The sequence below is a fragment of the Zootermopsis nevadensis genome, unplaced genomic scaffold (genome assembly GCF_977971745.1).
Source record: "Zootermopsis nevadensis isolate Lab colony 2312 unplaced genomic scaffold, Znev_1.0 Znev_ptg000024l, whole genome shotgun sequence".
Classification (NCBI taxonomy): domain Eukaryota; kingdom Metazoa; phylum Arthropoda; class Insecta; order Blattodea; family Termopsidae; genus Zootermopsis; species Zootermopsis nevadensis.
The window spans coordinates 15,537,834-15,564,811 of record NW_028259156.1 but is presented as its reverse complement, the minus strand read 5'-3'; positions in this window follow the sequence as shown (position 1 = coordinate 15,564,811).

Here is a 26,978-nt window from a genome sequence, read left to right as displayed (position 1 = left end):
AACTGCGCAACTGACAGATTCTCAAGTATGACTGTGCTCTACAACTGTCGGTAATAGACGCATCGAGCAGGAAATCTGATGTAGTTATATATTTTCAAAGATAGTACTTAAAATAACTTTTAACAAGGTAGGAAGTGCAAAGCCTGACAACGTAAGACGAATTGAGTATCGAAACTTAGAAATTCTAGGTAAATTAAAAACTGTATAACATGCCGGCGAGTAAGGTTGTATTGAACGCATTAATCCATTATCGAACCATAATGATTTCCTCTTACGTCTATGGGTAGTTTCTAGGAAGCGCACAGTGCGGAGCGCGCAAGTAATTCCTTCCGTTGACTGAACGTAAGACTGATAATTCCGCATCGCCGAGTTCAAGATCTTAGATCATCGAAATTTCGGAGCAGGAGAATAACCGAACTTGCCATACACACTCCAACATGCCTCCTCTCTTATAACGGGTGTCCGTGAAGTCCCTAGACACACGTATAACGCCCATACAAACATGCCTTATAATAAGTAATAATAACATGAATAAAAGCACTTACCTTCCCCGAAAATGTTAAAAACGTGTCAGTACCTCTTATGAAGTGTCATACAGTCGTAGCACGAGTTAGGTGCAGGTTTTAGAGATGTACCAGGGACTTTATGAACATTCTGTATATTCAGCTTTGTAGTGAACATAATTGGATTAAGGTATACGGTACACGAGAAGATATTTTTATGCCGTGTAATTGGATTGGCCTCTTCCTGAATCTAACTCCCATAACAAAGTAAGAAGCATGTATAAATTTATGCTAGCTTTATATTTTACCTCTAAGTAAAATAGTATAGAGACTGGGATGTTCTTAGTACATCCGTGTATGCAGAACTACTTCGTCAGACCGTAAATAAAAACCCGGCATGCGTAACAGTAACACAGCGAATATTGATGGAATGATCTAAGAGGAGAATTAAGGTCAAGAGACGAAGGTCTCAAGATAGTTCTGGTCATAAACCACAAATATTCCTGTACACGTCTCAATATATTTTATTCTACAGGAAGACCAAAATCACGAGATTGTAACTTCAAAATATTTAAAAGTCAGATAATGATGAAGATTTCCGTCTTCTGGGTTGTTGCGCTGTGTAGTCTGGTCGATGTTAACCAACGTTTCAGAGGTCATACTGCCTCCGTCATCGCCCTGATGACGGAGGCAGTATGACCTCTGAAACGTTGGTTAACATCGACCAGACTACACAGCGCAACAACCCAGAAGACGGAAATCTTCATACTCATTGCCCTGATGACGGAGGCAGTATGACCCCTGAAACGTTGGTAAACATCGACCAGACTACACAGCGCAACAACCCAGAAGACAGAAATCTTCATACTCATCGCCCTGATGATGGAGGCAGTATGACCTCTGAAACGTTGGTTAACATCGACCAGACTACACAGCGCAACAACCCAGAAGACAGAAATCTTCATACTCATCGCCCTGATGATGGAGGCAGTATGACCTCTGAAACGTTGGTTAACATCGACCAGACTACACAGCGCAACAACCCAGAAGACAGAAATCTTCATACTCACCGCCCTGATGATGGAGGCAGTATGACCTCTGAAACGTTGGTTAACATCGACCAGACTACACAGCGCAACAACCCAGAAGACAGAAATCTTCATACTCATCGCCCTGATGATGGAGGCAGTATGACCTCTGAAACGTTGGTTAACATCGACCAGACTACACAGCGCAACAACCCAGAAGACAGAAATCTTCATACTCATCGCCCTGATGATGGAGGCAGTATGACCTCTGAAACGTTGGTAAACATCGACCAGACTACACAGCGCAACAACCCAGAAGACAGAAATCTTCATACTCATCGCCCTGATGATGGAGGCAGTATGACCTCTGAAACGTTGGTTAACATCGACCAGACTACACAGCGCAACAACCCAGAAGACAGAAATCTTCATACTCATCGCCCTGATGATGGAGGCAGTATGACCTCTGAAACGTTGGTTAACATCGACCAGACTACACAGCGCAACAACCCAGAAGACGGAAATCTTCATACTCATTGCCCTGATGACGGAGGCAGTATGACCCCTGAAACGTTGGTAAACATCGACCAGACTACACAGCGCAACAACCCAGAAGACAGAAATCTTCATACTCATCGCCCTGATGATGGAGGCAGTATGACCTCTGAAACGTTGGTTAACATCGACCAGACTACACAGCGCAACAACCCAGAAGACGGAAATCTTCATACTCATTGCCCTGATGACGGAGGCAGTATGACCCCTGAAACGTTGGTAAACATCGACCAGACTACACAGCGCAACAACCCAGAAGACAGAAATCTTCATACTCATCGCCCTGATGATGGAGGCAGTATGACCTCTGAAACGTTGGTTAACATCGACCAGACTACACAGCGCAACAACCCAGAAGACAGAAATCTTCATACTCATCGCCCTGATGATGGAGGCAGTATGACCTCTGAAACGTTGGTTAACATCGACCAGACTACACAGCGCAACAACCCAGAAGACAGAAATCTTCATACTCACCGCCCTGATGATGGAGGCAGTATGACCTCTGAAACGTTGGTTAACATCGACCAGACTACACAGCGCAACAACCCAGAAGACAGAAATCTTCATACTCATCGCCCTGATGATGGAGGCAGTATGACCTCTGAAACGTTGGTTAACATCGACCAGACTACACAGCGCAACAACCCAGAAGACAGAAATCTTCATACTCATCGCCCTGATGATGGAGGCAGTATGACCTCTGAAACGTTGGTTAACATCGACCAGACTACACAGCGCAACAACCCAGAAGACAGAAATCTTCATACTCATCGCCCTGATGATGGAGGCAGTATGACCTCTGAAACGTTGGTTAACATCGACCAGACTACACAGCGCAACAACCCAGAAGACAGAAATCTTCATACTCATCGCCCTGATGATGGAGGCAGTATGACCTCTGAAACGTTGGTAAACATCGACCAGACTACACAGCGCAACAACCCAGAAGACAGAAATCTTCATACTCACCGCCCTGATGATGGAGGCAGTATGACCTCTGAAACGTTGGTTAACATCGACCAGACTACACAGCGCAACAACCCAGAAGACAGAAATCTTCATACTCATCGCCCTGATGATGGAGGCAGTATGACCTCTGAAACGTTGGTTAACATCGACCAGACTACACAGCGCAACAACCCAGAAGACGGAAATCTTCATACTCATCGCCCTGATGATGGAGGCAGTATGACCTCTGAAACGTTGGTTAACATCGACCAGACTACACAGCGCAACAACCCAGAAGACAGAAATCTTCATACTCATCGCCCTGATGATGGAGGCAGTATGACCTCTGAAACGTTGGTTAACATCGACCAGACTACACAGCGCAACAACCCAGAAGACGGAAATCTTCATACTCACCGCTGTGAGAACCTCAAGTCTTACTCAGATAATGATCATTGAAACTGATATAATTTTAAATGTTTTAGTGTCAAGATCGCAGAAATTTCCAATGAATTTTTTTTTTGAAATTTAATTTCAGCTGCAAAATTTAATTGTTCAGGGATACGTTTAAATTGCTACTCACCCTGACAAAACTTCTAGCCTCTGCCACCAGAGGATATATGCTCGTAACAATGCAAATGGAGATGTTTGAATCGGCGGATCTATCTGATCGACACTGACACTTTAACAACTGATCTGCCGTTGATTTGATAGAAGTTTTAGTAACGAACAACATAATCTATCCATTCATTACTATCCTTGAGTTATAAACGTAAGAGGTGTAGCAAAATTCCACCAACGTAATATTAATCCCACATGCTTAAATGCACATACACAGGGTGCGAATGAGGGAATTTTAGGGCCAGATACATAAAAATGTCGACGCTACATTACGACAGGTTCGACGTCAACAAAACTTTTAAAACCACAGTCGCGGCTACTGGAACGTTAACAAGCAAAACTGACGTCCATGCTTTTTTTTTTTTATAATTAACCCTTTATAGAACATTGGAAGCAAGACGTACAACCTGCTTCAAAAGTCAGTAACTATGCGTTTTGTGCGTGGCGCGAAACTATTTTCAATTCAAACAGCGATCATTTCCTTAAACAGCATTAACCGGATAATATTTGCAATGGTAAAGTGTTGTGTTCTCTTTGCGGTGCGGACTGAATTCTTAAATATTATTTAGACTTGCCTCGGCTTCGAAGGGTTAAGAAACGGGGGGCCAAAAACGGGGCAGTGCAAGGACTGGCGGCGCGTTCCTCCGGTTCACTCAGCTGTGTGCCTTGATACTTCTGGTAGCCCCACAATCTGACAAGCCCAAGGGGACAATTTGCTGTCGAAACAAATTTCCTTCCGTCCCAACGCAGCCACGTGCACAGTTTTTAAGGTTGAAAATCTGATATTATTTCCACGCGTAACTTTCACAAGGAGGCGTTGGTAGGTGTGAGCGAAGATCGACTTATGGGACCGTCGGAGTCTTGTCTATCGACTGCGGTTTCTCCTAGGAGAGAGGCAACACGCGTGGCCAGGGTAATTATAATGAAAACCTGGCTCCACGGTCTGAAAGGTGTTGCAACAAAGACCTAGGATCGTAACAACAACAAATTTTTGTTACACGTGTTGCTCAAAATGAACTACGTGATGTGGCAAGAATACCTTTGAAATGTCAGCGTACACCAGAGTGTATGCTTTTCCTATCTTGTTTACATTTACACCCGAAAGGTAGGGAGGCTGTAACTGGTTGAGCGTGTGGTTCTGATAGCGAGACAAAGCTGTGAGGGTAGTAAGCAGAAAATGCTTGCTTGGAAGACCAAAAATGAGATGGTAAGATAAAATTAAAATTGATGTTAGGGACATGTGACGATCTCAGGTGGATGGAATTGTTTCGGTTTCATGCTCAGTGACGGAATTGGCTATTAGCGGTGATAAACCTTAGATTCTTTTACCAGAGATGGTTTAATTTCGGGAAAGGAACGGATTTGTGTTGAACTGCGGAGGAGTGTTTAACCATAAGAGAACTGCGTAATATCCAAAGTTCTGTTGTGGTATTTTCTAGGAGAGAGGTCGCCAATGTGACCTCTTTTGTTTGGGAAGAAATTTGAGCCCTGGAGAAACATAAAACAAAGCAAAAAAAGAAAGAAAGAAAGAAAGAAAGGTATGTGTCTTGTTTTAAAGGGAATCAGCACACGCGATATTTAAGGAGGTCAGTGAACTCCGAACAAAGAGGTGTGTATGGTGGAGATGTTTAATAGCGGGCAGCTGACGTTTCTTCTTCTTCTTCTTTACTTCCGCCGGTTCGTATCTTCTTTCTTGAGACCTATTTCTCCCCCCCCTCCTTCCTCGTTCACTCCCCTTTTAGGCCTACACGAAACTTGGTCTTCAGGGGGACATGCATTTGAAAAATTTGCATGCAGAAACAGTACAACTGCCTGCTTCTAGGAACAAAGAACCTTGCTACATACGTGGAAAAGTGACACACAGCTTTGCGCTTTAAATATGTTTCCTCTCTCTGCCCCCTCCCCCCCACACACAAAAAAACCCATCGCAAAGTAGGTCGTTCAAGATGAATAACACGATTTACAACGCGGAACTTTCTGCTCCGGCAGTTAAGCGGCAGTCACGTGTTGTCCTATTTCGGCAGTGCGTCTTGTATAATTGTTTTATTTTAGCAGCGACTGGTTATTATTATTATTTGTCCTTTGTACGAAGCGATTCAAATTAGCATATAATGGAAAGACATCGTATTTCTTCCTCGGTCCACACATTTTATCCACAAAACGTATAAGCAGCACTAGCGAGCGAATTTAATGTTTCCTCCCATATAAACTAAACCCCTATTACACATAAATATCAAATACAAGTTGACGCATTTAAAGAAAAATTCGACTATATCGCTATGAATCGATCGCCAGGATCTCGTTTGTAATAACCGAGAACATCACGTGAATCAAAGTGTGACGTTTGAGGTTCACATTCTACTCATTAGAGATTAGTGCGTATTGTGGGTGGCCGTAATGCCCTCGAATCACACTGATTTTGTTAAAATTATTCTGTAGTTTTATTTTCTCTGTTTTATGACTAGGATAAACGTCACCGAAAAGTACGTTTCAGGATTTGGAATCTGTAGTTCGTCACTGACTTCGAGTGTGAAGCCGTGAAGTTAGGAACCATTTCAGAAAAGGCGACTATTCTCAGACGAATTCATGCGTGTCCACTTTTTGTAGCTATTCTAGAAATCTAAGGAACATGTTCTGACCTCAAAATGACCGAGGAGAAGAGTAGCATTCCTTTTCAAGTGACGTTACACAATTTATCAGGATCCCACACGTGACCTTGCACCTCGACAAAGTAGCCAAAAGTATCAGAATATGTTAGAAAATACGAATTTACTGCTACCATGTTCAATAAACAGTCAGTTACAGACAATAGGAAGTTCTCATGTTTGGAAGTTGATCGCAGGGCTAACGTTTCGCCATAAAATATCCCGTGTTATGAAACTGTTACAGAGACCTCGGTTCTGGATGATTATTTGAATTCTGTCACGATCGCGTCGAATGATAGGCTCCAGCATTATCAGCGTAATGACACAAATTATTTAAAACTCCGAATTCCTGGGGAAATGCAAGTAGTTTTTGTTTCAGTCATAATACGTGACCCCTGTAAGAAGATGAGCTGACGGTCATGAGGAAATTATCTCAGAAACTGTCTTGTGTGACCGAGACAATACTTGGTTCTCTTTTTGTGTAAATGATATCTCAGTATGAAACTGAATCTGTCAAATCCTGAGCCAAAATAGTGGCCATTATAACACACAGAGACGCTAAGTCGGTAGCCACAACGCACAACTGGCCTAGATATTCGGATTGAGTAAAAGTTGCCAGCTAGTCATTATAAAACGTTTTCGTGGTTTTATTGCCTGCACGTGGCCTCAGATTATTATTGGTAGCCAATATTGATTTTCACAACAAAGGCTACTTTCCATTTTGAAATGGTTCGAACTGACTTCTAGAACCTCGACTTTAATGAATATGGCTAAAATAAAAAAAAAAAGATTTAGTGCTTACATCACAAAAGTTAGCTCACTCATTGCTACAAAAAGAAAAACTTATACTTTTAAATTATATATACCACCTACTGTAACAATTACTAATTGTGCGTTTTGCCAGGACTTTTACATAACTTTCCAGGATTTCTCCAGAATTTCTCCCTGACCAATAAATTCCGCATAAACTATCCATTACTTATCCTACACCACTTTAAGACTTATCCGGAATTTCTCCAGGACTTCTCCAGGATTTCTCGAGCATTTCTCCATGACTAATAAATTCCGCATAAACTATCCAGGACTTACCCTACACCACTTTAAGACTTATCCGGAATTTCTCCAGGACTTCTCCAGGATTTCTCGAGCATTTCTCCATGACTAATAAATTCCGCATAAACTATCCAGGACTTATCCTACACCACTTTAAGACTTATCCGGAATTTCTCCAGGATAATCTAACCGATCGCAACACGGGGGTGTTGCAGCTCTGCAGCTCTTATGGACAGGCTGCCACTGCTTATTACATATATAATACATCTACAGTTTAATATACATTTGTAGGATTCATATATTCCACGTTTTTTTTTTGTATTTGTAACGATCGCTAATATTATTCCTAAAACACTTCTTTTTCCCCGTCATTATTTCTTTTCTACGCAGCCAACACGCTCTCACTTCTCAATTGACGCCGTCCACTGGATTCCTTTGAAGCTCCACTAAGCCCATAATAAATATTTCATAGCCTAAGAGAGTGTCAGAGGGCCACTGAGTTGCATGCGAAAGCAAAGTACGACGTGTTTTACACTACGAAGGTACGAATCCAAAACACCGAAAGAATTTTTACGGTAAGAAGTGTTTTGTGGTTTCTGCCCTAAGCGGATGACAAAGTAGGTCTTTAACCACAAGACTTACATTCATGTCCGCAACCACACACGTATATTTCACAGCACACTCCTTTTTTATAAAAAAAAAACCCTCGAGATTTAACCCTTTTGAAGCAGAAACTCGTCTAAATAATATTTAAACATTCAGTCCGTACCACAAATAAAACACAACACTTCTCCGTTACCAACAAGTTAATACTGTCTAGGATAATAATTGCTGTTTATGCTGATAATCATACAAATATTATATAAACTCATGGGTAAAATAGTCATTCCTTAATATTATCATTACAATTGGATTTTGTTATTTGTTCAGGCGACAGTGCATTAATTGTTAAGAGTGAAAAGAATCAGAAAATTAACTGCAATTTTTCTTCTGTCTTGAAGACAGCAAATCACGCCATAAAAATGCAGATTATTTACCGGAAATAATTATATACCTCGGTCCTTGCAGAGCAAATGTTGGCAAATTTCGGCAGATGGCACTGCTAGCCTGCAGCAGCACAAGAGACTTCTTCCGTGTTTTTATGTTGTTATTGTCTTGTCTTTAAACTTCCTTTTAAAATGCAACATGCGCATGTGCAGAACATATTTTGGCAACTAAATGATGCTGATTACAATCGGGCCATCTGCCGAACACCCAACCTTTGTTTCGATGTCTCAGCGAGCAGCTACCGAGTCGAGCAACGGGCCACCTGCTCGGAACTGCACGCCACCTAAAAGTGCGGTTTACGATCAAGGGGACTGATTTGGTGCACGTAAGTTCTGCTATGAGCAACGGCTTCAGTTAGACTCTGATGAATCGCCCTGATGACGGAGGCAGTATGACCTCTGAAACGTCGGTTAACATCGACCAGACTACACAGCGCAACAACCCAGAAGACAGAAATCTTCATGCTCATCGCCCTGATGACGGAGGCAGTATGACCCCTGAAACGTTGGTAAACATCGACCAGACTACACAGCGCAACAACCCAGAAGACAGAAATCTTCATACTCACCGCCCTGATGACGGAGGCAGTATGACCTCTGAAACGTCGGTTAACATCGACCAGACTACACAGCGCAACAACCCAGAAGACAGAAATCTTCATACTCACCGCCGTGATGACGGAGACAGTATGACCTCTGAAACGTCGGTTAACATCGACCAGACTACACAGGGCAACAACCCAGAAGACAGAATTCTTCATGCTCATCGCCCTGATGACGGAGGCAGTATGACCTCTGAAACGTCGGTTAACATCGACCAGACTACACAGGGCAACAACCCAGAAGACAGAATTCTTCATGCTCATCGCCCTGATGACGGAGGCAGTATGACCTCTGAAGCGTTGGTTAACATCTACCAGACTACACAGCGCAACCCACAAGACAGAAATCTTCAGATTATATTACTTTCACACACAAACTGGAAGAAGGTTAGACCCCGGGAATTCTTACTGATTAATATTTATTTCAGAATTTGTTTTCCCATTTTCAGTCTAAAAACGCAAAGATTCAGATTTGCAGAAACATATTTGAACTGTTGTTTTCCACATGTCTGGACTTCCTCTCTCATCTTAAAAGAACAAATATTGAATGCGACTGAAAATAAGACGCTGAGAACATCTGGACAAAATACAGAAGACATAACAGGAGCATAAAGAAAGCTGCATATTGAAAAGCTTAATAATTTTTATCGTTCATAGACTTTACTACGATAATACAATCGAAAAGAATGAAACGGACTAGACATGAATCAAACGTAAGGAAGAGAAATGCATACAAAATTTTTGATATGAAACCAAAAAGGGAAGGAACATGGCAAACCTAGGAACAGATGTGATGTTGACTGGATTATCTATCTCATGGTAAGATCAATTGGCTTAAAATTTGTGTACATAAAAGATGGAAAATTCTTCACCAGCTGAACGACTGTCAGCGCTCATAATGGACACTGATATATGTAGTTGTATTAGTACTACTTAGGCCTGAAACGTTAAGATATTTCCAGGCTGATGTTTCTGGTGTTATTACAGACGTAATTCGTGAGGATGAATTGAAAGCAGTCATAAACCTTTCGGTAGAATTGTGCAATCCTGTGATGTGTTATTTTATTCTAGACTTCCCTCGTAACAGCTTTAACCATTCTCCAACCAGTTACTCACTCAGATAATCTGAAGTATATCATCAAATTGGCTGTCGTCAAAAATACTGCCAAAAATTATGATTCGCCTCTCTTCTGCCCCTCCCCAGAAACAGGAGTAATTTCCACCATAACCTCAAGAAATTGTTTGCAGCTTTAAAATATGAAACAGCAAGGGAGATGTTAAACCTGTTATGACTTCGTTATGCTGCTTTGGGATCTCCATTTAGCGCAGTGAAAGAGTTTTATGGTAGTCAGAAAAGGTCGTTTTTCTTACCTTCCTCTAGAAGACTCTTTTAAAAATTAGGGCATTTTAAAACTAGAAAAAAACATCAATCAAATAAGCCTTGGATCGGAGATAAACCTGGAAGTATCGATTTAGTTTCTGACTGTGGTTGTTCGATGTATCAGACAGTAAGCTGACAGCGTACATGAACACGGTGAATGGTAAACTTGTAGGTTTCGCTTTTTTTTAACAACCAGTAACTCTACATTTTGTCCACAAAATGTATTCATGCGTTTCAAAAGATTCTCGAAAAAAACAGCTGTTGTTTCCATGAATAACATTCACCAACCGGTCTTTTAAATGGTGAAAATTTGTGTTTTCTTTGAGCTATGGACTGAATTTTAAAATGTTACTATAACAGATCGAAATTTTCTTGGATTATCTAACAACGCTGATCCAGCTTTATATGTCAGATCTATTTAAACGTCTAAATTTATTTAAAAATTGTCATAAATTGTATGGATTTTGAAGGAGACTAGATGTTGCGTTTAAATATATTTTGACATCGTTAACCTGGGTAAACTACAAAAAGACACGAAACAGCTAAGCTTCGGGACCGGTACTTGTTAAATATAAGTCAACAGAGCTCCAATTAAATTAACTACATGGATTATTCATTATATTTAAATTTAAAATATCGACCAAAACAAAATCTATTTTAACTCAATCTAATTAGACGTTAGCCGTGATATTTACGTTATCATGGCTCAGGCGCTGGGACACTTGGCAGTGGAATCCCCTCCATAACTGATGTAATGTAATGCTGTCAGGATTCAGTAGCCAGGGTTTCGTTTTTGAGAACAGTGAACCGAGGGAAGTGATGTTTATGTTCAGGAAGGAAAGCTAGAGAGAGATTCATGCTATCGTTAACACTGCTAGAGGAATTATGACTATACGGAACCATTACCTAACTTCTCCATAGAGCAGAGTTCTTATTGAGAAGCAGACAGTGAGCTCAGCTAGTCGAGAAATTCCCCGCCTGACGGAATCCACAGGTTCAACACCGCGCTCAGTAGAACCCGAGACCAACTTAGCATGGAAACAGAATTACCTGGAAATGAAATCTGTTCGTAATGCATCTGATTAAAGCAGTGGTGAATGGCTATTCCTTCTCGGCTCACAGATTCCAAAGCCTTATAGATCTATTCTTCAGCCCTAATTGTCTATCTGCCTGTCTATCCCCTGTCCCTGGACGATATATTTTACTATTTAGGGTCTATTACCGATATTAAACCCATGAATTGTCATTTGGACTAACTGCAAAATGTCTATGGATATAAATAACGAGACAATATTCAATCTAAGGCAAAGTAGGCGGATAATCTCCTAAATTGAAATTCATTTTCTGAGTTGGGTAGGCATGCAGTGCGCATGAGGGACGAGAAATGTATTCAATATGTTAGTAGAACAACCTGATAGCAAACTTTATTTGGAAAACATGGAACGTAATCTTTAGAGTAGCTACTATAAGTGCATTAGTACTCTGAACACAAAAGAACGAAACATAACAATACGAATGAACTTAGATAAGACATTAATGCTCAAAAACAGAATTTTGAACGTGCATGAAAAGACAAAGAAGCTGAGGTCTGATATCGCGTGGTTCTGCCGTTTTCGAATCACAGGATGTAATCTTTAGGGGCGAGGCTCCTATCACATTCAAGAACCGCCCCTCCCCCCGACTCGCTCAGCGATAAATATTCAAAATGAGCCACTTTTGCACGCACGTGATCAAGGCCTCACATGGGTTTTTTAGCGACGTTAAAAGTTTTACGATGCAACACAAACCTTAGCAAAGGTTGTTTGATGTGTTCCTGCCAGCGTAACGTTTCCTTCTCTGCGAGTTTGTGTTCTTGTGTCCGCCTCGTACTTTATTCCAATTTTGTCACCGGAAGACAGATATGGCCCAAAAGTGTTCAAAACTTGTGGACTGGCTGTCTTAAACACCCATAAAATTTGTATAACCAGCAACAAATATTTCCACACTACAATGACCACAATGTTTTCAATTCACTAAATTTAATTACAATTAAGGGAATAATATTAATTACAATTAGACACCAAAGGGAAGGGTATAAATTGAAGGGGTAACAAGTTAAACAGGAGGATACCTGAAGGGAGGCGAAATATGACGTAATAGGACGATGCAGAAAATTACGTAACGAGGTGTTCAGTAATTTGTCTTCTTCTCCGACAGACTGACATACTACGCCGCCATATAATTCAAATATAAGACTTACGTTGCAAAGGTTTATTAAACTAATCAGCGGAGATTAGATTATTATAGGGGCAATAGGAGTCGAATATCAATAGACTTCTGAGGCGATAGACCTTAGAAAAAGAAAGTCTTTAATCAAGTTGCAAGTTTTTTTCCCATTATTTTCAAATCATTAATGAACATTCAGTGACACGTCCTACTATAAAAGTTTTGAATATCTGTTCCAGCAAATGAAATACGACTGATAATGTAGCAGACTGTCATATTTTACACTACTTTGCTAAAATTAAATATGTTTTTTTTTTTGGAAGTACAAGGGAAGACGAGTGGTATTCCTTCGACAAAGTTTCGTTACTCTTAAACACGTAGCAGGTGGAGACCGTTCCGGTGAAAGGTTTCCTGTAAGTAATTACACCTGTAGATGCAGGCACAAAATTAATATCAGCCACGTGGACACATTAATTAGCATATCGTACTGATATTAATTTGTACGGCACATTCAACTGAATGATGGCGTACTGAAGACTGAAACGATTATCTGTCTCCTATTATCCACTGGATAATCACCCGACGAGTTACATGTTATTGACTGATTTCTAGTTGTATGCAAAACGCCTTCTCCGAAATATTAATTTTGTCACGTTAAGGTACATTTTTTAACAACTACAAAATCTTCGTCGTAAACAACGAAAAGTGGTACAAACCTAATGCAGTTGACACTTGAAGGTCAATAAACGACAGCCAAGTTCAGGCAGGACGTAAATGTAATACGAAGGGGTATAAAGAGCTCCGGCAGAACTCAGGCAGAAATTTTTTTCTGAAACAATATTTTCATACCCCTCCCTCCTTTACTAACCCGCTTTTAATTCCTATTCTCAGTTTTCTTAAAAAAAAATTTACGTATATTCAATTACCAGCCCTTACATGATTCCAGGAAGAGAGGCTCATTAAAATAACAGTTTTATTCCACAAGAGCAGGTTCAAATTTAACAGAGCGTGAAACAACTTTTTACAGGCCTGGCGTAGGCTGTGCGCGTTTCCCGAATCACAACATAGCAGCCTCATGACATGCCAACTAGGAACGTACTCAAGTTCTTGTTTACACGAGGCGAGTAAGCAAACACTTGTAACTTGCTCTAATAACTCGACTTTGCACTAAACCCATGTTAACAGGAATTAATAAGAAAGGCCGCAGATACACAAGACCCTAAGCCAGTTCCATTCACCTCCATCATCACAACACACTTCCCCTCTCCGTCTTCCGAGTAGGCAAACTTTTTATAACTTTGAATCAATTGCACGCCTCAAACGCTGTAAACGATTTCGATGCCAAATTTAATGAAAATTCATTCAGTAGCTTCGGGGGCTTCTTCCCCGGTTTCTCCGTGGCATCCCAACAATTACTCCATTCACACACAGAAGAAGGCAATGGCAAACCACTTCTGGATCATCTGCCAAGAACGTATATGAACAGGTCCCAGTCCGATAAAAGGATGGAAGGATCCTGTTCATATGGACCTGTCGTCAGACAGAACACTAAATAAATATATATAAAAGACATAAACAAGTTTGCAAGCATTATGCGTCCACTGTCTCAACATAGCGAAAAGAGACTTAAACGTGTAAGAATTCTCTCTCTTATTACCTCTGGTTTTCAGTTTGTAAATGTTAACTTCTGATGCTGTGGCCGTGCAGACCGATAAGTACCTCCAACACATGATATTATCAAGATCAGTCAAACGTTTCTCCAGTTATGAGATATAGAATAAAAATAATTTCTGTTTAATTATTTCTAAAAGTGAGACGAATTTAAAGTGTGTTTGGTTTTAAACGTGTTTTCATTTTTTTAAGACTGGTCAAACTTCTGCTTCACGCGTTCCTGCAGTGGGCACAGTCGACAACAAAACGGTGACGCAGAGCAGCAATGTAAAGTGATCGTAGCGGCTGAGTCAGTAAAGTGCATCGTGCAGAACAATTGTTGGCACCGCGCACAACAAGCAACTACGTCCACATGCGTCTAGTCCCTGGGGGCGGATCAGAGCACATCCTCCAAAATTGACCGGGTAATTGAAAGCCTCTGTTCACCACGCGTTTACCTGCGCGACGGAGAAGCCACAGGGTGGCAGCACGAACACGAAGGTCAGGCAGGAGCCGATCGGCGAATTACGTGAACTTTAGCAGATTATAGGTTAAAAGAAGGCAGGAAAATCTAAAACAGTGGACTCATACAGTCATAAATATCATCACATTAGAGTCCAAAATACCTTCACTGCAAATGATCATCAACCAATCAAATTACCAACCAACATTACCTGATAACGTATCTTACAACGTTTGAAAAAAAATGACATTTTACGAACAGCTATTTAATTACTTCGTATCGAGTACGAAGACTAGTGAATAATATTTATTATTTATTACGCGAAAGATAGGTATGGTTTTTCCACAGACCATTCAGTTAGATGCTGGGATGATAGTTCTCTATGAGATGTCTAGTTATTATCAATTAAATCAGGGGCAGTTTAAACATTCCACGAGCAGTAATAAACCCACAATTTGAGGGTACGTCCCCCCCCCGCCCCATATATGAGAAATTACAAATTAGTAAAAGGGGATAATGTTGAAACAATTTTAATATTATCACGGGCCGTAGTTTTATTCTCCCCGATGTAAAGTATTAATATTTAGACGCCATCAGTATTCTTTTGGTCTGCCGATAAACACCATTCGTTCGTCATTTTAAAGTGTTCCCATAATTCGACGAGAAAGTGTTAATGAACGGATTGATCATCTGTAAATGCTGATAGAGGCAGCGTTTACTAGCGTCATGACGTCTTCCGTTGCGTCAGATGCAGATTAAGCAGTCTCCTCTTGTATAGAACATGGGATAATAAATTCTGTATTACCGAGCCCCTTGCAAAATCTTCAGAATTATGGTCCCTTCCCTATCTTTTGTTATACGTTTCAGGTTTGTAGGTCCTTTTTATGGCTTTAATTTTCTCTCCACGCACAATCTATTTATTAAGGTTGCTGCAAAGTTTTCGAGTGTCTTCTGTAAGAGTTTGGAATGGAAGCCATGAAACTAAGGTAATGCTGAGTCAATCTCGAACGTGAATACTCGTTATCTGTACAGTAATAACCTAACGATGTTGCTAACTCGATCCAGTTGCTCACCTCGTTACAGAGATACGTGCAGAAGATTAAACAGTAGCTCATCTACACGGCAGCGTAGGTTAATGAGTACTCGTAAAAGTATTATAGAACAGATTAATTACAGTATTCCTCGTATCTATGAATTATAATATGGGAATAAGTGCAGGATTTTAAGGCCTGCCTGCAAAGAGCCATGAATGAACGTTTTATGGCAAAAACGGTTTCTCGAGCGTTATCGAGGACGCGATCAGCTCTCAGTTGCCTAGATTTGGCACGAGAATAAATTTCGTAATTCACGATCGACAGACCTACAGGTTTTCATTGCCCTTTGCCGCGAACCTCAAGACAGTAAAATGCAAAATAACTTTTACTTATTATTAAAACATCGGATCGTAAATCCAAATACACATTACTAAATTACTAATTCTGTAATATTTAAAATTATCCGTGTACGTCACCTCTCTAGGGTGTAAGTATCTACCTGAGTATCTTATTTACATTCGTTTTTGAACGTCAAAGACCTAACTTCACAAAAATACCAAACAGCAGGTAAAAACAACTCCTTTTTTATAAGTTTTATGTTTTGAGAAGCAGGTGGTATGAGAACTTTTCCCAAAATTGGTCGTAGATTATTAAAATACTGCGTACGCGCAGTTAATTTCGTCTCCACCCTTCAGTCCCCTCTCGCGTCGCCACGTGTCTAGTTTTCTACGCAGTACTCGGGTCCTCCACTACTTCGTCAGGTGGGTAAATTCTGCAGCTTTCTTTCTATCCTCGCCCTTCCTTTGTCTGTCATTCGGTCAAGCTGTTGCCGCTAACTCTCCAAAGAAATGTACATAGAGACCCTACGTCGAATCCTCCCCTCCCCCACCCAACACATGCATAAGAGAACTTCCCCAATCTTCAATGCAAGTCTTCTTTGTCTTGAGCTCTCGGCTTTTATTTAGTTTTCTTTTATCTTCACTCCAACTTTTTCTTTCGCGTTTATTTTTATTTTCCTTCTTTCCAGGTCGCTCTTTTACAATTGGACTCAGCTGTAATAGGCTATCATGACGTCATTTGCGCTTGACAGATGGGACAATGCTAAAATCGCAGTTTTACCAACCTTCAAACTATTTGATGTTAGGAATATGCTATGTAATATTACTTCGGTATTGGAAATCTGCGAAGACTTTTGTAGAGAATGTTAAATATTCTGCCTTCCTTCTGCATTGCATAGAATCGAAATGGTGCTGAACAGAATCAGGGTTGGAATGGTACATGCGTGTACAGAACCGAAACCAGTTCTCTCGTGGGAGTACCCAAAAGTAATTTGATGTCTAAATAATATAATTCAATCCATACCGCAAAGAAAACACAACAATCCACAATTACAAAGTTTAATTGGTGCCTAATGTTTAATGAAATAATCGCTGTTTACACTGGAAATCGTACGAAAAACATAACAAAAATTTCAGCGTTACTGATTATAATAAATAATTATTAAAACATGTACTCACTCGGCTTGAATATGTTAATAAATGCTTAGATTCAGCTACACTGCCTTACGCGACTGTCAACAAATCTAATCGAAGACATAAGATCTATAGATATTTAAATCTAAATATCCTTATTGTGAAATTCCCGCTTCATGGTTAGTAATTGCACGGTTAGTGCTACTGACAGAATGCATCTGTCACGAAGTGAAACCCATCTACCGACGTGTCCATTGTAATGAGGTGTCCATTCTCGTGTAGCTGTGACACTGCCAATGATAGTGCTCTATAAACACAGTGTTTCAGACCCTGAAACACCTGCCATCATAGCAATAATCAGTTTTTAATTTTCTTTCTCTCTCTTAATTGGTGTAAATGCAATACTTCGCCGTCAAAACATTTGTTTTATAAAATTATTCGTAATTCCATGTACTATCAGCAGCAAAGCGTCATAACTGATACATTTTCCGTAATTATCAAACCTTTTGTTCCTTCTTAAAGAGGATACTTTTTATTTCACAGGAGTTCGATGCAATTGGATCAATTTCCAAAGGCTTGAGCTCACCACGAGCTCCTGGTTGGCTGGATCTGACTAATGATGCATTTTATCTGATCGGTTCTGCTGTGTTTCTGTGTGCAAAACACACAAGACTTTTTACTTTTCTTTTTTTATATATTAAATATATATTAAATCTTGTCCGTCTAATCACAATAAATTCTTATTAAATATTAAAATATTATAATAATTAACATTTAAAATATTTAAAATATTAAATGATGTTCTTTATCGAAATATTCGATTTACATTAGACCATCATTTTTCACGACATGTTTCAGTTCCTAAAAGAACTATCTTCAGGTGTATTATACAAAGGTTCAAATCAATAATAACTTACATATAATTTCTATGTATTATTTTAGCGTACATTTTTATCAGATGTTTATCAGATATCAAACGATGTTCTTTTCCAGATTTTATTCCATTTTAATAACATATTCGATGTTGTTCTGTATATGTACATCATGCTCAATATGACTTTAGTGTGGGTGAACGTTTTTTTTTGTTGTTTTTGTATCAGCCTGTAATGTAAATAATATAAAGACTAAATGAATATTAATAAAATATAAAATAAATAATATGTTGAAATAATGAAATATAATTTTGAAACATACCAGAAATGAAAGTTGTAGAGGAGTTACATCTGTCTGGAAGTATTGCCGTTTTTTTCAAAATGTTAGCCGGGTTCACACGGCTAACACGATTAACACGAATAGTTCCATTTTTTCCGCATAGTTTTATCCTTGGTCGGGATATGGCTAGTGCACCGCTGAGGTCTTCGCAGTGGCTTTGCTTTCGATTCTAGTAACTTTGAAGCATACATATAGTGTGAGGAATAAAAGAGTGGGATAATACAGGGAACAAGGGATTTGGGTGGTTATAGAAAAGGGATTTCCACGCAATATGAGACGGGAATTGCAGAACAAAACTGACTTGAACCGTGACCCACCTCATTCGGCAAAGACTAACCTCTGCTGTTGGAACAGCGTTGTTATATCTTCGGTCTTCGATAAGAAGACCTTACATCAAACGTTATTTGTGGAACTTAAGTCTTTTTTGTCTAGCATAAAGGAAATTCCCTAAGGATAAAGATCAACTTCCCTCCAGGGTAAACGCAGATATACCGCAACGGTGAAAGGTGAATGACGAAAATACTCGTACGCTGTGCTAAATATTTTAGTGTACACTAAACTGGGCCATAAAAGCAATAGGGTGGGTTACACGTTTATAAATTATATGATTCTGACACTTACAGCTTCAGTGAAACGTTCTTGAAGACCACGGAATAATTCTCCTGCACGTTCAAATCTTTTTATGCGAGTCTTTTGCTGAAAGACTTGCCACGTTTTATTACAAACGAAAACTGGCCTAAGATTAGGTATACTGTGATGAAAGTGGCTTTTCATTCAGTAACGCCAGTTTCAACAAAATTAGCAAAACAACTACTGACCTGGTAGTTTACACGGGCTTATGAAAATAGTTTTAAAGTCCCTTGATTTTGAAATGATAATTTGTTTTACGTCACAAAATTTCCCATTAATATTTTTTATACTGTCCTCCTGATAAATGTATGAACAGTTGTGTCTTCGCAATACTGTTCATGAAATGTCCCGAATTAAATTTTTAATAAAAGTAAAGTTGCTATTATCCATTACATTTTGCAGAAAACAATGAGAAATGCGTCGTCCATATTAGATGCATATAAGACAGACCAAGAATCAGCGAGCCACAATCAAAAAGGTTTTTATATCTACAAATACACGTAAGAAAATGTCCCCATGTTTCTGGAGAGGATATGACAACTGGAATAAGAAATATGTCATGTGATATCATGTGATCTGTAAGAGTGACAGCTGGGGAACTCTGAAATCGAGTCTATAAATCGATTGCTAAATAAGGAAGCAGAATAGAGTTTCTGTGGTGTGGGGTGAACGCAGCTGTGATATATTAACCACGGCTGACTCGACCCAACCGCCTATGCTCCGTAAAATATGTAGCTCTTGGTACGGGACATGCAACTTTAGATGAGAACATCGCATGTGACATCGAAACCATTTTATCAGTCTTCGCTTTAGAGATTGTCGATTAATTTTAAGGGCGTATCTTATTTGCTACCGCAAATACCGAACTGAAACGCCAAGCTTAAAGGCGAAAAAACCTACAATAGAATTTATTTAAAATCTGACGCACTAGTAAGAATCACGTAGCAATGCATTTATTTCTAGAATCAGATGGCGTAATGTCCTCCACGTCTGTGTTACGTTTACACATCCATGATCCCGTCGTCAATGCATCGTGCATCTGAGATTCTCACGGCCGCGAGCTTCAAAAAACAATCACCCATAATTGTGTATGTTTAAAAATTTGTAGTTTATTTTACTGTAAGCGTGAATCACTTTTAATTTCCCATGTAAAATCTACTGGTTCGCAAGACGTCTTATGTCCACTGAGTAATGACATATTTTATAAACCTGTGTGGGATGCTTCTCCTTTCTAATGTCTCCCGCTACTTTCTTCTGTGTGTTTATGATCAGGTGTTTTATATTCCTAATGCTTCATACTTTTCCCTTGATTTCGTTCCCACATTCTGTTCCAGTAGACCTATATAATCTGACAGTCCTTGTTTCCTATTCCAACTGAGGTCTGCAAACAAGCGATATCGCAAACATCACGTTTCTGCGCTATTAGAGCGAACATTTTTTATTTGTTTTGTATTTCAGTTTCTCTCTGCACGAAATATTACTGCGGGCATGGACACAGGGGATACTGTGATTGAATAAATATTCTTTCCACGGACAAAATAAGAGTTGTGGAGATTAACATATACCAGACGCCAAAGTGTTAACATTGCCTACGTGTTACGATTACCAGACAAAAGGAGATTACGTCATACACGATAGGTTAACTGGAAACTAATCAAAACACAGTCTTAATGAAATTTATTATAAGCACGGAGGAGAAAATTAATGCCACGTTAAATTACTAGATGGCAGAAAGTTTTAAATTTTGCTAGGGGATCCATTTCATTCTCATTGTAAGCGGCATTGCCTGCCATGTTTTTCACAGATTTTTGAAAAAGCGTAATTCTTACACAGTAAACACGCCGCTCTGACAAGGAAAGCCGAGGGTGTACGTTTATCACATAAATTCCGTCGGTCACCCCGTTCATCCACTTAGTGTCGCTGGGAGCAGCCGATACTTGGCTAGCGGCTACGTTTCATATAGGCATTTTGATGTTGATTGACGTATGAAATGCAACCTGCTGCACATTACATTCTGCCTTCCGGCCACCAGGTGTCACCATTTACAAGTGCAGTAGTGACCTATGTCTGACCGCCCTGCGTACTTTCGTTCATCAGATACAATGGCAGTTTCTAAAAAGGGTAACCCGTCCCCATACCCAAATACTTTGTCGATATTACATTTAGATACCAACATTCCGGATAACGTACTACCTCCATCTCAATGGGAACTCAGGAAACCAACATCGACACCTTTACCACCTGACAAATCAATCTGTTTTACGTAACGTGCATTAACAAGTAACCAATCTTTTGTCTACTCAGAACCTAGAATGCATTCGAATATCTATGTGCAATTTAGTAACATAGAAACAATTGAACAGAAAAGTAATCTGTCCACTGTACCGACAGAAGCGAGACTGCATCTGGAGAGACACTCACGTACAAAAGCTGTTCCACTTTCTCGTTCCCTCCAAGTTGCTGGTTGGTTAATACTCGTATGATTAAGCTGGCTTTATGCACTTACTATTCACGACTGTAAACACGTCAAACAATAATTCAATTTAAAACGTAAAAAATAAACCTATCAGAATTTTAGTTAAGGTTCCTTTAAACTGCTAGATGCAAATTAAATGTAAAACTGACTTAAAACTTTTCCACATTAAATATTACGTGACTGGCACAAGAGATAGAAAAGGGTTAATGTACCACCCCAGTATCAGAGTTGTACTACAATGCCCTCCACTCAGTGCTATTAGTAACCTGAAATGCTTATCTCATCATGTTGGAATTGACTAAAGCCAATTTTTAGATGTCACAATAATAAGCCATTTATTTTACATCGAATAAACCATATGCCACTCTTGTTCTAATAGTTACTGTACGATCACTGTCATACATAAGCCTAAGCCTTTTATGTAAAAATTTTTACGTTGGATTTTTGTTTCACCTTTCACGTTAAAATATAATCATGACGTGCAAAGCTCATGTCGGAATTCGAAGGGAGGACCGCCCGCCTAGTTCCAATATTGAAAGCTTTGATTTTGTTATTCGAATTCAGCTGAGCAGTTTCAAACAAGGGCGAAATGTTTAATTAACTACTGGCACCAGCCCTATTCATATCAAACAATGTTATTGGTGTTCACTAAGAAGGGCTTAAGTCAATACAGATTACATTTTACGTAAGTCCTTCTTATTGAAAACCAAAGATATATTCGGAACTTCACCAATTTGGTATACGCTATTCACAAATGAAACAAATCTGTTAATATCAATAAATAATTTCATTCTGAAAATATTATATCGGTGTATTCAGATAACGAAATTACAGATATGTAAATAAAAGTGTGTCAGAATATTGAATTATACGCAACTAAAATGAGTTTGAGTTACATAACCAATGTATATTTTGAAAAAATAAAAAAAACATAATGAGAAACTTAAATAAAAATAGATCACGTTACAGCAAAGGGAACTATGAGCTCCGGTTGTAAGCCTGTGTACTGAACACCAAAATACTGGAAGTAACGCAAATGTCGACAGAATTACCTGGGCATTACAAGACTAGATTATAAATGAATAAGTCCCTCTGATGATGGAGATACAAGCACTTTCAAATCTTCGGTAAATTTTTACCAGACTACACGACACTACATCCCAGAAGGACTGGCTAAAACACGTGTCGGCCTACAGAATAGAGACAAATAGAATATCTAAGTAGGCAGTGGAATGAATGTAAGCAATATAGGGCGCCTGAAGGTAAGATAGTTAAGAGCAGGTATAAAACTAACCCTATATGATGCACAATATTTCTACAGAACGCTCATAAAAAGAAACAAATTATTTGTAAGATTACATCATTTTAATTAACTATTGGATCATTTATCGAAATTACTTTATTTACACCGTGGAAAAATATTCAGTAAACCTAAATAATACACAAATTCCGAACAAAAATGATGTAATAAGTATTATATTTCCGTATACACAACACATATTATATATATTATTTTTATATCTTAATTGCGTCATGTTTGTGTTTTATTGATACAATATTTTTATTTTCCGTCTATACACAAACTTAAAATAATGTTGTTTAAAATTATTTAAAATTATAACATTCTCAGTAGACACTGCATCTTGTTACATTTTTTGTATCGATACAAAAAATGTAACAAGATGCAGTGTCTACTGAGAATGTTATAATTTTAAATAATTTTAAACAACATTATTTTAAGTTTGTGTATAGACGGAAAATAAAAATATTGTAACATATTATATTAATTATGTTTTAATGATAACTACGTTATAGCCTCATCATGTTTCGGTCTACCGTCAGTTGGCATACGATAAAAATCACAGAGTCCGAAAGTGTTATAAGGAAATGATAGAAGTATCGTTAGTGCCTTAAAATACTAAATAAGACCACCACGACGCAGTGGTAACCAATGAGAATGTGAACTATGACCGTGATAACTGAGGCAGGCAAGCGGAGTGTTCGTGCCAGGTTGGTTTAGCGGGGACGAATGAAGATAAACGGTTTGATGGAGTGTAATAGCCCCGTGGAGTACTGCAGATAACGGGAGACTGGGACGAGCGGGAAAGCTCGACTAATTGACAGTATAAATTAAGCAACTTGCAATAGGATTAATGCTTTGATCTCGGCGTGAAATCCTACTCCAGCGTAGGACACCTAAATCTTATTGTGTTTTGTGCCAGTCACGCCATACACAAACACAGCATTCAGTTTTGCTATGTTGTATTTACAGTTAGAGAACATGACGATGCTAATCCAATACGCTAATACCAGGCCAATGGGACAATTCCATAAGCCGACACAAAAATAATTCATAGATGCCGAGATAATATTAAGATAGATTTAAATAAGAGCCCACCATTGGTCAATATCTTGAGCCAGATGAATCCAATCCACACTTTAATTTGCGATGCATTTTAATATTATCGTCTCATCTGCACCTAGGTCACCAAAATGGTTTCATCCATTCAAGTCTTCCGATTAAAATTTTATATATGAATCATCATCATGATAATACGTTTTCTGTTTTTATTTCTGATAATATTTGTTTTCTGAAAATTTTGTGATTAATTCAATATATTACAATGTAATATTACAACATTATTTTCCAAATTTCCTCTAAATTCGAAGTTAGATATAAATTGGTGTTGCAGAACACACCATTATTAGAGTTGAGGTCTTCACTTCAGCCCTGAAGATGGATAAAGTATGTTTCTCCGAAACGTTTGCACCTACTGACCAGTTCACACGACGTCAGAGCCCAAAAGAACATTGTCATCAAATTATCATAGTTGAGAGCGCTGTTAAATGTTGATATAAATTTCTAGGATAAAATTGTTGTAAGCCTTCGTCACTACAATGACCCAACGGCATACCCGTGGTAGCATTCCGACGGTGTGACCTAGAACCACCCTTCAATTTACAATACAATTCATTTCGGTAATTAGCTTCAACGGGTTTAAGTATTACTGATGGTGTGGAAGGTGGAAGCACTGATACATTTTGGATGGAACATACGACAGAACGGAGGATGGAAAGGGACGAGGAGGGGTCAGAGAAGGATGATTCCAGCATGAAAATGTATTAAACGAGACCCAACGGGGTCCATCAACTCTAATAGGCTTTCGAATTATCCTATTAGCCTCCTGCAGTACCAGCGACCTAAACCAGATGTCTATATTGGTTTGTTGCCTTTTTTAAGTTCTCTTTTTTCCAACGTCGTGCCAATCAAGTTTGATACAGAACCATCCACTGACTAAAAATAGTGCGCTGCTATGGGAAGAGGTTAATAACATGGACTTATTTACTGCAGTATGAAATACACGTAAAACAGAGAGGGAGAGAGGACACGCACTTTGTCACACACACTGTATTAAGTAATAAAAGTAAAAAAGCATATCATGTGAGATTTCAGGTTCTCATGGCGGCGAGTATGAAAATGGTAACCCTGTGGGATATTTCCCCGTGCAGACCCCCAGAAGGCTGTCATATTCAAACATATTAACAATTATCAATACCATCATCATCATCTACATCCAGGGACTAGGTACTTCAACTTATTATATAATCCAGCCTCATCTTTGCCTTGGTCTTCCGACATCGCTTATTCCTCCTGGTCTGTAGTATAATGTCCGTTTTGGCAAAAGCCCTGGTCCCATTCTACTTGCATATTATAACCAATTTTGCTTTCTAGTATTCGTTTCTCTTTGAATGAGTACGGAACCAAAAACTAGAAACTACGTGCTGGTAGTCATATTTTCTTCGACGTTTTATATTTATTTATATCCAAAATATTGTGGAAAGGGTTAACAGTTTTCATAAAGCGAAATATAATCCAACCAGATGACAGCTCGGAAACATTTCATGCATTACGGACACTGAGAAAGTCATTACTTTCGAGCATTTGACAAGAAACGTCCGCATATCCAATTTCTCTAGAAGGCAGTCATAATATGCCTATATTAAAAAAAGCAGAAATGGATATAAAAATATATATATTTTTTTACAGGCAGCTGTAGAAACGAAGTGCTAAACTCCTGTTTTCATTCGAAAATACAGGCTCGGTCTGCAATGAACTCTCGCTTCCAATACTCGCTGCATTGTCTGGTTAGAGAGCGGATGAGGGAAAGCAAATTCAGTGAAACGGACCAGAAGTTGACATGGCAGAAAGCGAACTCGTGTCGTTCTCCATGTAACTGTATCATTCATGCAGAATATCTTCTGCTAAGGTTAACGATACAAACTAAACAGTCTGCAGCTGTCATCGCAAAATTTATGTTTGCACAACGTGGTGTGATTCGCATTCTGTTAATGTCGTAGTACAAATGCTTCGTTCCGAAATCATAAAAAAATTTTTTTTTTGATACTTTGAACAGATGAAGCGTAAAATGAGATATTACAACTGTTCATGCAATGTGAATCTGTCATTCAATCACGAAATCCCAAATCTTTTACGGAGCTAGAATATTCACTGGTGTTCATCAAAAGCTCATCCTGAGCTACACGAATTCAGTCCACATTCGCGCTTTATTTTTAATTAGATTCGTTTTAATATTATCATCGCATCTACGCCTAAGTCTCCCAAGGGTTTTCTTACCCTCCTGTCTTCCAAATAATGTTCTGTAAGCATTTATATCTGTTATTCTGATTCAACCTGTCAACAAGCAGGGGTTTTAGCTGCAAAGTTGAACACTAGCCAGTTACAATTTTGGTTACACATTGCAGTACTTATAAAAATAATGAATTCAATCCCATTAAACTATAGTTATACGCGATGTGCACATCCCTTTAATACCTCACGACTCATAAACACGGTGCACATATTCGTAATTCTCTATTGTAAATACGCACTAGCTATGATCTGATAGGTGTAATACAGTGAATGGTGCGGCCATGGAATTTGATTTGCTACGCTGGGGATGCATTTCAGCTCATGCTTGCGAGGTGCGATCTCCGCAACGTGCGATTCACAGTTTGGATGCATCCACGAAACAACGGTGTAAGTTCAAATGCCAAATGCAGCAGATACAAGCACGGTTGTCACTTTACAGACTTATGAATAATTCGATTGGATTAAGCATAACAATATTTCACACTGTTAATTTCTTGGTGGCAGAAAGTTCATCCATTGCAGAAAATACGTGACGACCATTCAGTTAGTATAAATAAATAAACGTATATATATTCATGACACTTGTGTAATGCAAATAAAAGCAACATGGTTGTTTTTTTTCAGTATTACAAGACTGATTTGAATAAAAATTTTCTTGGATATTATCCATAGTCTAGTAAATAAAATATAAAACGTAAAACGACGTTTCGGAGATGGGGCTCTATCTCCGTCTTCAGCTTCCTACTCAGTTGGAAACGTCGTTTTACGTTTTGTATTTTATTTATTAGACGATGGATAAT